Source organism: Passer domesticus, chromosome 1 (genome assembly GCF_036417665.1).
Source record: "Passer domesticus isolate bPasDom1 chromosome 1, bPasDom1.hap1, whole genome shotgun sequence".
NCBI classification, from domain to species: Eukaryota; Metazoa; Chordata; class Aves; order Passeriformes; family Passeridae; genus Passer; species Passer domesticus.
The window spans coordinates 52,383,614-52,399,681 of record NC_087474.1 but is presented as its reverse complement, the minus strand read 5'-3'; the positions used below and the strand labels follow the sequence as shown (position 1 = coordinate 52,399,681).

Sequence of the window (16,068 nt, the reverse complement as noted above, 5' to 3'; positions counted from 1 at the left end):
ACACAAATTCTCTCTGATATGGAAAGAATGTTCTCATTTAATTAAATTAGGTTACCCAGATAATTGATTTTTAGAGAAAATAAGATAATTTTATTCCAGTGCTTTGAAATTATGGGTGAAAATTTTATTTCAACTTGACAGTGTACATTAGTTGTGTTCTAAGTGATTCCTACCATACAGTCAAAACAAATTTTAAATTATTTCATGGGATAGGTACTCAAAAAGCAAGTTCCTGCTCCACAGAGTAGGGATTGTAACAGAGTCCTCTGTTGTTAATGGTTAGTAAATGAGAGGCTGGAAGTGCTGAATTAAGACCTACTCCAAGACATCTTGTCCTGCTTTGGTCAAATCTAGGCTTCTCTTCAATGAAGACTGTTTCAAGCAAGTAGAACCAAAGTTTTCTTCTTTGGCCTACTGTCCTTTTACAACCTACAAGAGCGGACACTGTCTAACTCAATTATGTGTGACCTAGGACTGATTTAATTCAATTCCACAATGGCAGAGAACCAAGTGTTGGACACCAACAAACCATTATTCCCACTGAAAAAATACCCTTATGTGGTACTATTCTTTGAGGAGGAACAACATGTGATTTTGTGCTTCTGTAGTAAAGAATCTGGCATGAATTTGGTCTGGGTTCATTCAATCAGTGATGTTGGCAAACTACAGAAGTTGTTGCCATTTGAATCTTATGAAGTGAAATGTAAAGGGTGGTTAGTTTTCTATACAGGACTCAAAATCTTCTTTGTTCTCTTTTAAGGATCCACATGGGTTAATCTGGGGTAAAGAGAATGTCCTCTGGACAGTGGCATAGATACATAATATATTGATTTTGTAAAAACAGTAATAGTTGTAAAACTTTAATGGGCTTTATGCACTGTATGATCTAACTGCAGGAAAAATTTTGTACCACATGCAAATGGAATTACATTAGAAAGAAGTAACATTAGAAAGAAGTAACATTTATTGCAAACTGCAATAAACTTGCCATTGTTTATAACAGCGCATTTCATTTTAAATAGGAAATGGCATGGGAGAAGTGAAACAAAGCAGTGGGAACACATCTAAGCCATTAATTTTTGAATTAGTGGCTGGTCAAATTACACAATGGCTAGTCAAATTCATGAACAATTGAATGATCAAACATCAGGTGTGTTTGCCTTACTAAATTCATAGTTATAAATATATTAATGCAAATTTCTAACACCTACTTAACAAATGAAAAGGAGAGGAAGGTTCTCTGTCTTTTAAAAAGTGTTTGTATTTTCCTGGTGTTTTTTGTGCATTTTGGTGAAAAACTTTTTGATGCTCTTTGCTTGAGGCTGAAAACTGATACAGAGTTAAGTAGTAGAGGCTGTTAGTCTTGGAGGTTCCCTCAGCTGAGGAATAAGGGTTAAGTATATGTGATACAGGGCAGGCCTCCTGGGGGGCACCTAGTTGTGCCCGAGACTTCTGTTGACTTCGTATATAGAACTGGATGTTTTATCAAGTACAAGCAGGCTGAAACAGAGAGAAGGATTTTATCCTGCATTCATTGAAATCATCAGTAGTTCTCCTGAACTCATTAGTGTAGAAGGTAGCTCTAAGATATGCATTAGGAGAATGAATACATTTATAATTGTTATTTAATAATAGGTGAAAAATGAAGCCAGATAAAAAGGTTTTCTAGAGTTCTTTCATGCTACTCCTGCCAAGTGCTTTTCCAAGATGCTATCCTTTTTATATGTGAACTTAAACCAGTGGTTAATCCTCAACATTGGAACTGAAATGTGAGTAGTAAGGGCTGATAAATATGAGTTTCATCATTAGTTGCTTTTCACTTTCTCTTTGCATAACATTTTGAGAAGTTCTGAATTATCCAATGAGTTGTGCTTTGCCTGAACAAGACCACCCACAACTGTGATATGATAGCTGCAAACAGATTTAGTAGAAGTTGTTGCACGTCAGTAAAAAGTAAATGAAATATTAATGATGTCATCTAAAGAAACAATCCATTTAATTCATGAAATATTTTCATCACTACAATGAAAGGATCATAGTAAAAATAATAAACTTCAGAAATATTAGATTCTTAAAAAATCAATCCCTCTACATTGGGCAGTGTAAGAGTTAGTGATTATGTGGTTTGACCCTCATATGGTACATCAATCATGGCAATGCACTTTTCCTTTGCATCCAAGTAAAACCACTACTTCCCACGCAACATGTCATTACCATCACAATAGGATCTGCTTGGTAATAGCATTTGGAAGGGATCCTTCACTTTAAAGCACTGTTTGAAATCAAAGCTCCCTTCCTGTTGCAACTTAGCTTTAAAACAGACTTCTAGTGATCCTGGCAAATACAATGCTCTTTTTCTCTACCCTCCACAGTTCTGATTACATTCATTGCCTTTTGGCTATATTTTTTTAAATGGAAAACCAAAAAAGTGGTTTTCCAGACCCTGAAGTGGTATTAAATTCTAAATTTCAGAGGGGAAAAAAGAAGAATTTTCCAATTGACATTTGCCTGTGTAATTTTGAAATCTCATAGTATGTCCTTTAATTGAAACCATTCAACAAGCTGCAAAAATCTCCAAAAATCTCCAAAGAATTAAACTGCAAAATTCTACTTTAATACAGCTGCATTATAGAGTAGTAAGCTGCAAAAAGTAAAAATCCAGAAAACACACTAACTCCACCTGTTGCGGTAAACAGTAGCAAATGGTATTCACTTACAGCCTTCACTGTTTGCCAACAAATTGTGCAAGAATTCCATCTCTTTTCCTTAATTTTAAATACTGAGTCATTAGTTGCTAAGATTTGTACCCTCTCACATATTCAAAGGCTAATGTTGCAAAAGAAGATAGTTTGCTTTTATGTTTTGATCTTGCAGTACTCATGGCTGCTGGTTTTTGGCTATTATCTAACCAAGAGTATTAGAAGTGAACCCAGCACTATGCTAAGTGGGAGGTCCACAAACATAATGGAAATAGTTATCTTTCTTAATTAGAAAGGATAAATATTTCCCTCCTTTCTTATGTTACAGCTGTTCTCCTAAATAGGATAAAATCCCCACTGGGCGTTTGGGACAGCCTAGCTGGAGGGAATCATTTGTATCTTAACAGATAAAGGGCCTGCCTGAGGACATTCATGTTGTGCCATGTTTAAAGCTGTATCACTCTGATTCACAGTTGGAGCTGGATGCTCATTGAGGTCATTGACCACTTCTGAGAATATCCAACAACTGTGAATTCACATAAAGCTTCCCCACAAACTTATCTGCTGGTCAGGGAAATAAGAAATGGCTTAGGATAGTAGAAGCAGCTGTAATTGTAATACAGCCATGTATTAGAACTGCACAGTCAGCTTATAAATGGAATTTGAATTTTTCTAGTCACCTGCCACTGGCCTTCTGGTCTTCTCCACTTGGTGATTACTGAATTTTCATGGGTTTGTGTGTTCTATTTTTGTTTTGGTAATTTATTTGGTTGGGATTTTTGTTGTTGGTGGGTTTTTTTGTTTAAGTCCTCCACATTGTTACCCAGGTTAGTGGATGCTGCAGTAGGCTAATATAGTTGGAGAAAGCCCATACTTCTGTCCTAGACCAATAACAAAGTTGTGTGCCAGGACAAGTGTCTATACCTGTGGACTAAAAAGGATACAAGCATGAAAATCATATGAGGTTGTGTTTATTGCTACAGTCATAACTATTGCTGCTTCCATAACAGCGTATTAATGGGCCGGTCTCCATGATGGGGTATTTTGGGAGTATCTCTTGTTTATTCATTTTGGTTTTTTTGTTGCTAGGTCCTTATGGACAGCAGAACGTGTCTGCATGTGACATGTCTACAGACTGAAGAGAAAGCAACAGCTTTCTATCATCAAAAAATGGTGAATGGAACAATTGCATTACTGCATTCTAATATTTATAAAAACAATGATTTTCTATAGTTTCTAATAAAGAGAAATGCCATGTATTTCATTATAATTATCCAAAATTACTTGGATACTTTGAGGTAATTGTTTCCTCAAACAAAGAAATGAAAGGAAAGCTTACTTAAGAATTTGTTGTTAGCTATGAGTGTCTGGTCTATAACAGAAAACCTTTCTATGACTACTTAACATGAGCCTAAGAACAGGGAAGCACTGCCTGGCTAGTGGGTGCTGATGGAAAGTGCACTTACCAGACTCTTGGGAAACACAGTATAAACCCATATTGGTGGAGAACTTGATCCTCAGGGGAGCTGGTCTAAGGCGTATACCTCTCGAGAGTTCTGGAGCAAAGCACTCTCTCTGTAATGTTGTAAGAGGGCATAGCAGCCAGAAAGAGACAACTTGTTGTTAAGGACATCAGACTGATCTGCCCATTCATTGCAGTTTTGGATATGAAATATGAGTGCTGCAACTGGACAGGGAGCTATTTCAGGAGTTTCACCACAGAGGCTATGGCTGGCATATTCTGGGAAAAAGGCAGTATTGCCTATGGGATTGTTTAGGTTTCCCTAATCCATTTTCAAAATGTTTTGCTCCTCTTCCAGTGCATTTCTCGTTATTTAAAACTATTTATTTGACTTGCTGCTTATAAATAGGAAAGTATGGCTCATTGAGTACCTTACAATATAATTTAATTGCCAGACTGCTGGATAATGGTTTGAATGTTTTATTTTGCACCTTTCAAAACTCTGTTGCTATTGTCTCAGCCCTGCTTCATGCTAATCAGCATCCGGCTGAAAGGTTAGGTTTGCAAAAAGAGAGGTCAATAGTGGAGGGTGAATTGGGTAGTTTGCACTTCTTGTGGTTTTTAATGAAATTTGCCTTGTGTGGATGAATCATCAGGGAAAAATTACCTGACCTGAAAAAGGGGTGAGCTGGGAGATGACAGGCTGCTGACAGTTAATTGGGGTATGCAGGGCAAGGCTGAGAGAAGAATTTCAGAAGGATCCAACAAGACTGAATGACTGGTCAATAAAACAGCAGATTAATTCAGTGTGGACAGAAATATAGTGATTCACAGAGCAGAGCAAAATAATCCCATCTCTACCTCAACTTAAGGGCAGTGACAGCGGAAGGACACTGGCCTAGTCAGATCTTTGCCCCCACCTAATAAATCTTCTCTATTTTTCCTTTTCCTGGCAAGGGTAAGACCACAAAGACTGTGACTTTTTACTCTGTAAACTATATGAATTCACAACAATTTTAAAAAGTAAAAAAAAAAAAAAAAAAAAAAAAGAAGGAAAAACAAATTGCCTGGCCCTGGGTTCATAAAGAGTTACAGGCTTCGGTTAAAAGTTATAGAAAAGCTTGTCCAAATCAATTTCTTCTTGCAGAGCCTTTATTGTTCTCTTCTTTATGTACATCTTTGTGGGAGAAGGAAAGTGGAGCAGAGGGTGTCTTTCCTATATCATGTGTCTCAGTATCTGACTCTAGGAATTTACTTCATCCTTTTTTCTCCTCAGTTCAGAGGAGAAGAGAAAGAAGGGAGTGTTTAAACCACAGTGACATCCTCTGGTATACAGACTACCTAATTGTCTTCAGGTTTTTTTTGAAAGAAAGGGTACTTGTGTACAACTGGAGTAGGGAGAGAGTAATGTCTTCAAGAAGAGGCAAAACAAAAACTGAGTCAGTCCAAAAATCATGTAGTGTTCTTGGTTTAGGAGGTTTATAAGCTCAGAGTCAGAATACATTAGCTAATCCAGAGAGTAGCATCTACGCTGGCTTGTCTGGCCTACTCAAAGAGGAGTTTGTACAGTCTGTGATTCTCTGTGCTTATATTTTGGGATTCTGAGTTTAGTCTGGGTTAGAAAACTTGAGCTGGACTATGAACTCTTAAAAAGAGCACTCCAAACATTTCAAATGTTCAATCTTGAGTGTCATTTCCTTTCTCCAGAGAATGTGGTTTTCCTAGATACAAAGTTTAGCACAAGCCTCAATGTGGCAGACCACTAAGGTTAGGATCATGACTTTTATCTTTAAAAAACATTTTATAGCATTCTTAGCAGCAATCAATACTATGGGATAGAATGCTTTATGATTTATTGCAGTCACGAAACACACACAACTGAGTACATCCTGAGTTGCTTTGCAGATGACAAGCTGGGCAGGAGTGTTGATCTGCTGGAGGGTCGGAGGGCTCTGCAGAGGCAACTGGACAGGCTGGATTGATGGGCTGAGAGCAATTGGATGAGATTCAACATGACCAACTTCCAAGTGTTACACTTGGATCACAACCCCATGCAGAGCTACAGGCATGGGACAGAGTGGCTGGAAAGCTGTCAGGCAGAAAAGGTGTGGGGGGCTGGTCAAGAGCAGCTGAACATGAGCCAACAGTGTTCTGAAGAAGGTTGATGGCATCCTAGCCCGTATCAGCAACAGTGAAGCCAGGAGGACTGGGACATTGATAGTTCCTCTGTACTTGATACTGATAAGGCTGTGCCTTGAATCTTGTGTTCAGTTTTGTATCTTATACTTGAAGAAGCATCTGAGGGAGTTGGGATTGTTTAGTCTGGAGAAAAGGGAGACCTTACTGTTCTCTACAACTACCTGAAAGGAGGGTGCAGCCAGGTGGGGTTGGTCACTTCATCCATGTAACAAGTAATAGGACAAGAGGAAATGTCCTCAGGTTGTACCAGTTGAGGTTTAGATTGGCTACTACCAATACATTCTTCATTGAAAATATTGTCAAACACTGGAATAGGTTGCTTGAGGAAGTGATTGAGTCACTGTTTCTGGAGGTATCTAGAAGATATGTAGATGTGTCACTTAGGGACTTGATCTAGTGGTGGACTTGGCAGTGATGGATTAACAGTTGGACTCAATGACCTTAAAGGTCTTTTTCAATATAAACGATTCTATGATTCTAACTTCATGTACGACAGAATTTTCCAGCCACTTTGGTGTAAGGCTTCAAAGCATAACAGTAACATCAGTAGGATGGTGCAGGGCTCCAAAGCATAGCATAGTAGGATATGCTAATTTTCTCCAGAGTTCTCTTAAATAGTTATGATTTTTTTTTTTTTGCATTCACCTACTGTTCCTTTTTTGAGGGAAGTATGAGAATTTTTTTATGTGGTGAACCAAAATTAATTTAGTATTTAATCAAAAGTCATTGCTGTTCCTTTGTAATGTAAGTTTTCATTGTTGTTTTCATAATAGGTATACTAGTTAACCAATGTGTATCTGATGTAGACAAACAGAAAAAATTGATGACAAGTGGAAGTGTGTTTCTAATTGTAGTGGGAGTTTAAATTGGCTTCAAGTTATAATGTTTATGCAATATAAGTTATTAGATAGGCTAAAGTATTGCCAGTAGCTGAATCTTCTATAATTGGATAGAAACTTAGCTATACCACAGACTGAGTTGCGTCTTTTTTTGTGTGCTCATACACATTGTACACACAGAACTATTTACATAAAGCAGTCTCTGAACCTAAAAGTTACTCCAGATAGTGTTAAAAAGGTGTTGGAGTAAATGGCACTTGAGAAGTTCACATTTTTTTTGTTCATTTCTACCTCTTCCAGGAAGTACTCTGCCTCTCAAGTTGCATCAATTCCTGTGCTTGGTTTTTAACTTGAAATTTTCAGTGATCCATATTCAGGCTAATCCCACATTCTTTCTCATTTTAGTGAGCTGTGAATGTAAGCAAGATAAAGAAAAATTAGAGTAAATTATTTGCATGGTATATCACAGGCAATAAAGCTATGCATACATTTCTCTGAACTGAGTACTACAACAGCGAGAGAATCCTTGTACTAAATCACATGTGAATGTTAAACTCTATTCTAAGAGATCTGGTACACTACAGAAACATTTCAGTCAGTGAAAGGACATCTTTGTAAACAGAGTATATACGAACTATGCTCTGAATACCAGTAGGCATTCGGTGTTACCTTGAAGAACCCATCTAATTTCTGACTGAAAATCAGATGCAGGAACGTTCACTTCAGAGAGATGTTGTGAGGTCTAATATTGTTTTCTCCAAAAATTTTTCCTGTTTGTTGCTGAGGGCATACCTTGGAACATACCTCAATAGGAAGCTAATTGGTTTCTAAATGCATAACATTTGCCCTAAGTCATGAATCCATTCCCCACAGATAGTGATTTCTCAGATATTGAATACTGATCAGAGAAAAAAAATACTCAAAGGACTTTTACTCCAAGGATTGTTATTCATGGATTTGAAGAGTAATTTTAAGGTTTTAAAAGTTACCATTAATTAAAACCCAGTAGATCTGTTCTCTTTATTGTGTTTTATTTCTTTGTACATATATCCACATGCTTATGCTTTCTAGTTTGTCCTTGTACTTACTTCCTATGATTGTCTATTTTAGAGTAACAATTTTTTTGCTATGGCTTCTGAGAAGAGGCTACATTTTGAAACAGTTTCTCTAGAGAAATAAAGAAACAGCATTTGAATTTAAACATCAGTTGTGGTTTTAAGGTCATACGGTATCTAAGAGGTGCTGCTGTTGAAAAACAATTCCGATAACAAACTTAAATTAACTTTTTATGCTGGTGTTGCAAACATATTGCTATTCTGTGAAAAGCTAACAGAAGAAGAAAAAGAAATTATCCTAAGATACTGATTTTGAAGTTTGATTGTGAAGAAAGAACAGTGGTTGAATTCTGGTGGTAGTGGCAGCAAATAAGTTAGAAATAGCAGTTAAAAAGGAAAAATGGAAAGCTGAAAAAGAAATGTATCCATTAAGCTTAAAAGTCTTTGGTGTACTGTTATGAATATTGGTATATGTGCCATCACAGATATACTTTGTGAGTATCAATGTTTGTGAGTATAAATGGGCTGCCTGTTAGCCCAGCATGGCAGACAAATTTGAAGTAAGACAAGCAGTTTTCCATAAGGCTCTTTCAGATATGTTACTGCATAGATATGGAATTTCCCAGCTGTGTAGTGCTCCCTGTACACTGCTCAGTTCAGTCTGCCTATCTCTTGTCATTGGTGATGGCAATATACTCCATTCCCTTCAAGTACAAAGAATTTAGACAGACTTGGAAGAAACTAGTTTTCAATTAATTGTTATGCTGAACATTCATTAGGAATTCTCCATTAAGCACTGGTAATGCCTCAATACCCAGTTTCTCATTCTTGCATGTCATCACAAATAAGAAGAATTATTAACACATAATGGTAATTTACTAGCTACAGGAATGGTGGAGGCAAAGCAAAACTTTGTTGTCTCATACCAAGGATTCCAGGTAGTATAGACCTTAAAAAATAATTAAACAAAATCCTGAAACTACTGTAATCAATGTATTTTTTTACTCTCATGTTCACATTCAGTGCTAACATGATTTAAAATATATATTTATTTGTGTAAACTGTTTTAAGGGAAATATTGAGAAAATACTTTTAGGATTAGCTACTAGGATTTGAATGCATTACCCATTAAAATTTGATTTTGTTTTTACTTCTGGCACTCTTAAATTGGGTAACCTCAGGCAAATCATGGCATCACTTGGAATCTGGGATTTCCATTTTTACAATGCAGATAACCTTCTTAGTTCCACCTTTCTTCTATTTTCTTTTGACCTTTTTTTAAAAGTGTTTTGCTTTTACTAGTCTCTTATGAGACAATATTTTCTTGCACTGTGAATATGCAGAACTTGCACAGAGATTCTAATGAAGATTGATATGTCTAAGTATTAATACAATGTAAAAAACCCCCAATAATTATTTTTGATCTTTCACATCTCCTATCTACTCCAGTGAATCTTTTCTTTAGTAGGCTTTTTTGCCATTTGAAGGGTTAAATAATGTAAGAGTTTTACCTTCTGCAGTTTGGTTTTCTCTGCTGTGTTTCTTACTGTGGTGTTAAGGGAACTGGTCAAGAGAACATAGAGCAAAGCAGTAGATATTTATACATATATTGAAGACTTTTGGGATGGTATTCAGGTCCCTTTGAAATCAGTGAGAATTCAATGGCAATGCTCTCTCTGTTTAAATGGAGTAAGGATTTCATCTTGTTTATGGTCTTACAGGGATGTGTTGGATTCCAGAAAAGGGCAGTACTTCAGTTAAATGTTTCAGCAGTCCAACTCTCAATCCAGCTGCATTCAAATCCTTAATTTTTCAGTTAGATGTGAGGCTGAGTAAATGCTCAGAAAATAATAAAAGTTTGCCTTTCCAGCTCAGCTGTGACAAGGAAAGCTATTTAAAAAATCATTCAGGAAGGAGGGGAATCTCACACATATTTTTTCTTAATGTGGAACAAAACACAGTAATTTTACATTTTAAATATTTTTCCCTTGTTCAGGAACACTTAGTAAGAATATGTGCAGTTTTGGCTGCATTTTAAGAGATAATTCACTCAGATGAGCTATTGCTGTGTAGCGAGATCACTACTGATAAGATAGGGGATTATTATATACTATCTAGCCCAAATCAGGGTTTTATGTATGTTTCCTTGTGTGAAGGGAGTGGGGGTGGGACTTCCTGCTCCTGTAGCATTTCCTGAGCATTTCCTGAGCATTTCCTGCTTTTCACAAAACAGCAGGCAGCAGGTACACCTACAGGAACCATCAAACACAATTAGCCAAAAGCCATCAAGTTTGTCCTGTTTTCTTCACCATGGTGTTAAAAATCAGTCATTAAATATATCTCCAGAGAACATAAGGATCATCAGAAAAGATACTGCATACTCTTTTTAACTCAGTAACCCAAGGGATCTCCATAGTTGACTTGCCAATTATTATTGCCAAGGCATGAGCAGAGATCTTTGTAGAATATAGGGAGAGGTCAATATATCCTTTAGACCAAGACAAGGTATATTATAATCATAATGTCTCATATAGGGTTATATTCTATACATACATGTGTACACATAAATAAATCCCCAGAAGTTCATGCAGTCATAGATATTTTTGCTATCTCTTTATAGTGTGTAGCTTTAGTTTTAAGAAGACAAACATTTGATATCAGGTATTCAAAAGAATTTCTACCATAAAGTGTCACAGGGTGTGGGGTGGAACTTCAGTTCTCACAGCAAGTAACAGCCAAATTCAGATCTGAATTCAGTTTCAAGCTTAGAAAAATAGTGAGAATCAAGGATGTTTTCATGTGTGTCAGACTTTTAAGCTAAAGTCTCCTACACATGCTTTATGCAAGTACTAAATAACTCTGTATTTTATAAATTAAGTAGGTGGACATGATGTTAAGAAATTATTAACTGGCAGTTGGTAGGTGTACCTTATAAAGATGATGAAGAAGTACAGTCAATATAAGGCTTCTGCTGAATTTCACAACTCAAGCACGTAGGTGTGCACATGAACAAAATTAGACATTAAGTAGAAAAGTAGTAAGAAATTATAATGTTATAAAATATGTTGACTGTTTAATTTGTTTCCCATTCCTTTTTATTCTCTGGGTTGCAAAAGCAAAAGTTTGTCCACACTTTGAGAAGTTAATGATCACTGAATGACACAAACAATATAAGTGGGACAAGGGCAAAGGTGCAATTAAGATTTTTTTTCAGTACTTGATCAATTATGTGTTACTTGATGGGATAATATATGGTGACAAAACACAAGCAACACTTTAACTTTTAGGCAGCTGGAATCCAGCATGACATGGTGCACTTCTTGCAGTGCAACTACCATGGAAAAAAAGGTTAGAGATGTAAGAAAAATGCAAATGACTATGCAGACAGTTTTTCCTGCTCTCTTGATTTTTTGCTCTGAAAGAGAAAGAAAGAAAGAAAGAAAGAAAGAAAGAAAGAAAGAAAGAAAGAAAGAAAGAAAGAAAGAAAGAAAGACCGATTATTATTTTTACCTCATACTTGATTTATTTGATGCAGTTCTGTTTTGTTTTCAGTTTTTTTGCCAAACTGGGGAAATGTTTTGTTTCAAACTAATTTGGGTAGATTTTTTTTTTTTCTAAATTGTGGGAGGAGCAACATAGAAACAAGGAAGAAGCAAAACTTTTTATCTGGTCAAGCCTTTAAATTTTTTTTTTAATTTGAACTTTGGCAATTTTCTAAACAAAGTTGTCACTTCAAAATGAAAACAAATTAGTTTTTTTAGAGAAAAGATTAAACTTCTCTGAAATTAAAACAATCCGCAAAAATAATTTTCCACAAACAGAATAACACTTGTCTAATGATAAAATTTCTTTTTTTAAATTTTTTTTTTTGCTTCTTTAGCAAAGCACATATTAAAGTACTCAAAAACTGCTCTACTTCTGTTTGGTTTTAGTTTAACTCCTGGCTGACAACAATCTTACTGTTGTTAAAAGTTTCCTTGTCTTTTTCTTTCCTCCCTTTCACCTTTCTTTCCTCTTTGATTTTTTTCCATGCTGCTTCTTAAAAATGTAAATTTTCAAAGAATAATCAATGGAAGTATCAAAGAAGCCACAGAAAGTCTGTCAACACTGTGGAGCAGCACAGCTGACATGGCTCTGTGTAAGGTTTCTCCTTGAACTCGACTCATCCATGAGCTGCAGTGAGAAGAATATGGTGACTCAGAAAGGACTCCTGGAGGGCTGCTTGCTGGGTAAACCAAAGGGGAAAGCTAGAGAGCAAGTAATATCTCTATTGAAATGTTCTCAGTCACATTGTTTCCACTGTCTTGAGCAGAGTACTATTGTCTTCTGTACAATATCACATGGTCCTTTCACACCATGTCAGGTTTACACCCTGCCAGGCAGCACAGAGCTGTCACGCATCCTCTTCCTGCATAAGTAAACAAAGTTTAAGTTTGGAAATATTGCTGTACTACAATATCTATCTGTTATTTAGAGAAAACACAAATATAACTAATTCTAAGAAAGGACCCCTCATAACAGTCTGTTTTCCCCATGTTTTCTCTTGAGCTTTGCTACTCCATACCTCAGGTCTTCACTGGGCTGCACTCCTACTGCTCTTTAGGCCTGAGTCTAGCAAGGGGTTTCTGTGAAGCTTGATGTGGGGAAGAATGTCAGATGAAAATAGATGGAGTTCGGGTATGGTGTTTTCTGAGAAGAGTTTTAGTGCAAAGCCAAAGCAACAGACTTCAGTGCAAGATTACCCCTCATTGCCTTTCAATTTTATTTTTTTCACCCTTTCCTTGGTACAATGACCTAATTGAGATGCTGGAAGCATTACAGTGGAGCGGTCATAAACTATAGAAATCCCACTCCTCATTTCCTGTCCTTTTTCAAGTTTGTAGAAAGCCTGTAAATTACAGTAACCTCTACAAAAAATAAAGATATGTTCAATATTAAAGGACATTCAATAATAAAACCCAAGATATTGTTATTCATTTTGTTTTTGCAGTAAAGATTTTGTAAAATATGGGTGCAACAATACTGTTTCCTTTTAAGATTCATCATAACCCACCCAAGAAAACTTGATTCAATTTGCGATCTTTTTATGTGTTTTTCAGTTTGCGACCTCTTGGCTGTCCAAATAGAGTTTCAGAGCCTACACTTAAGCTTCTGTTCATTTATAGCTTGGTCTTAATTACAATAATATTGAATTGTTTCAATCAAAATCTCCATTGTTATGACTAGGATGGATATGGGGATCAAAACGAAACCTTAGGAAAGAAATTAGAGAGCTTGTTGTTTAATCTCATAAACAAAATGTGTAATGGACCTTTATAAAAGCATGGCAGAGATGAATTCTAGGGTCAGAAAAGGGGTGCTTAAGCTCAAGGACAATGTTGGCCCAGAAAAAAAAAAAAACCCTGACTAAATTTAGGCTGGAAAAGGTTCCTCTGATGGTAAGAATATTCTGCTAATAGTGTTCTGGAATTGTCTTTTAATTTTAGGAGCAAGACTCAGGCCAAACCCAACTCATTAGAGTTTGAATTGCTTTCTGACTGGGATTAAACAATCAGCTTGCATTAGCAGAGGTCTTCTCTGGAGGCAGTTTCTTTTGCTGTATTCAACTTTTTTTTTTTTTTAATAACAAAAATTGTAAAAGTTTGTAAATTGGGAGCTTAAAACATTTTTTTTTTAAGACAGTATTCAGAGATTTATGTAAGAGTAATATGAATGAAAAGATTAGCTGAAAGAATGCATGATTGTTTGGAGTTCGTTTCTGGCATTATATTAAATAAATCTTGATTGTATGATATACTTTGTATTGCTACATTCTTGTGTGATTGCTCTAGATAGAACTGGTAAGTCATTGAAAGATATAGTTGGAAAATAAAAAGGACATTTATGTTCCTTTCAATACCTCATGTACTTAATTTGAAAATAGACTCTTGCTATGACACAATCTCCTGGATGTGCTGCGGTTTGTGGTCATAGTTTAGTAGCTTTGGATTGCATCCCAAGGTGCATTGAAACAGTTTAGGTGTAACAAATGCTACCCTGTTTCCAAATAAAGATCTGCTTCCCTGTGGTTCTCACCTTGAAACCTTTGAAGACATGACCTTTCTGAACTTGTTTGTGTGCAAGGATGCTTCTGGGTATACCACAGAAAAGTTTTTTGCTTTTAACTAGTAAAGACTATGATATCCCATGCATTGCCTTGCAGTCCATAATTCCTGAGTCAAACATTTGGGTTTCTCTGGGCTTGGTTATGCTTTTTTCCAGGTTCTGATACGTAACAGTTCACTTTTGGAAGTCTTTGTTATGTGCAAAGCTTGCTTAGACTGGGACAAAACTTCCATTCATATGGGTTTTTTCACTGCTTCTTTACCTCAAATGAAGCAGCAATATTTTGTGTAAACTGCAAATATGTGGCCTGCAAAAGTTAATGAATACATGTTAAAAGTCAGGTTTTCTGAATTTGGAAGAACTAATGAAAACCTGCCACTTGAAAGCCCAAAGATATTGAAAATAAGCATTTGTGCCTGGGTCAGGGGAGAGTTTTAGTAATGTACAGATTGTAGCTATGGAGACAATATCTGAGTTTGCCTAGATGGTCTTGACAAACGTAAATAACTAACAAACCATACCAAATAAATGTACATACTGTGCTGAACAGAGGTAAAACAAATTCACTAAGAAATCATAGAACTGGCAGCTGCACATTTATTTCTGTTCAGTATATGTGCAGTGAACAAAATCTTAGCCAAAGGCTGGGTTGCACATCTGCCTGCACCCTAATGCTACAGGCTCCAATATAAACATTTTAAAAAATCAAAACCTATTTAATTTCTTCCAGCATAGCACACAAAGACCATTGCTCTCTGGAGCGGTTTTTGTAAGTACAACTGCCCTTGCTTACAATGTTTTCAGCTTTCACTTTTCAACAGCTCAACTCTGACCTAGCAGATAAATGCAATTTTTATGTGTGATTTTAGGAAAATCCAAATCTCTTGGCTTAAGAGATTTCAGGCTGGTCCCCCTTTCTTTATTTGTTTGCTCCATATTACTTTCACAAGAAGATATCTGCTCAGAAATCCCACTGCAAACTTTGCCTTGTCCTACCATCAGAGCTTTATGTGAGATATCCAAATTGAATGACTTTCAAGGGCTAAATCAATGCAAAATATAAAGCAAGAGGCAAGGCCATTAATGAAACTTTTCATGTTTTTCAGATTAGCTTTGATTGGACAAAGATAACTAGGTTTCTATATTAAGTTTATTGCTGTTTGTTTTTGAACTGCTTTTTCTATTATTGCATATTCAGGCAGGGAGGGGCTGATCAATAGTAGTCGGTAAATAATCTCATTGTCATACATTACTTGATCAACTACACAATCAAAATAATTGATAAACTGTTTTAAAGGCTTTAATTTGGGAGGTTAAGGGTGTATTTGTCTCACTGAGCAGAAAATAAAGACGTTCAGCAATTGCTAACAAAAACATGCTGCTAGTAAAATAAATTGTTTTCTTTCCACATATGTAAATTATTCAAAGAAATTGTGAGAAAAAAAAGAAATTTAATGTCGGTGGTTGGGACACTTTACCCAGGAAGTGGCATCACACGAGTTATTGTGTCTAGTCTGTTTTTTATTCCTACTTACATATTTCTACAATGTGCAAAGGGATGAATAAAGGAGGTTGAAGTACCCATGTAATCACTAGAATATCCACATAGCTGTGCTGGAGATGGTGGGTTCTTGTGTCATTTGGCAAACAAAAACTGCCTATATTTCACTGTAAGTGACTGGGTTCAATCACTTTCCTCCATTTTAAAA

At 36.2% G+C, this 16,068-nt stretch overlaps 1 long non-coding RNA gene across 1 annotated transcript in view; it reads left to right on the top strand.

Annotated features, from left to right (window-relative positions):
* The window catches only part of LOC135300667 (uncharacterized), a 152,828-nt gene extending 140,395 nt beyond the window's left edge, over positions 1-12,433 (top strand). Inside the window, exon 4 of the long non-coding RNA XR_010362442.1 lies at positions 12,316-12,433. This is a non-coding gene — a long non-coding RNA (uncharacterized LOC135300667). The remainder of the gene's footprint in view (positions 1-12,315) is intronic.
* Positions 12,434-16,068: the final 3,635 nt, after the last annotated feature.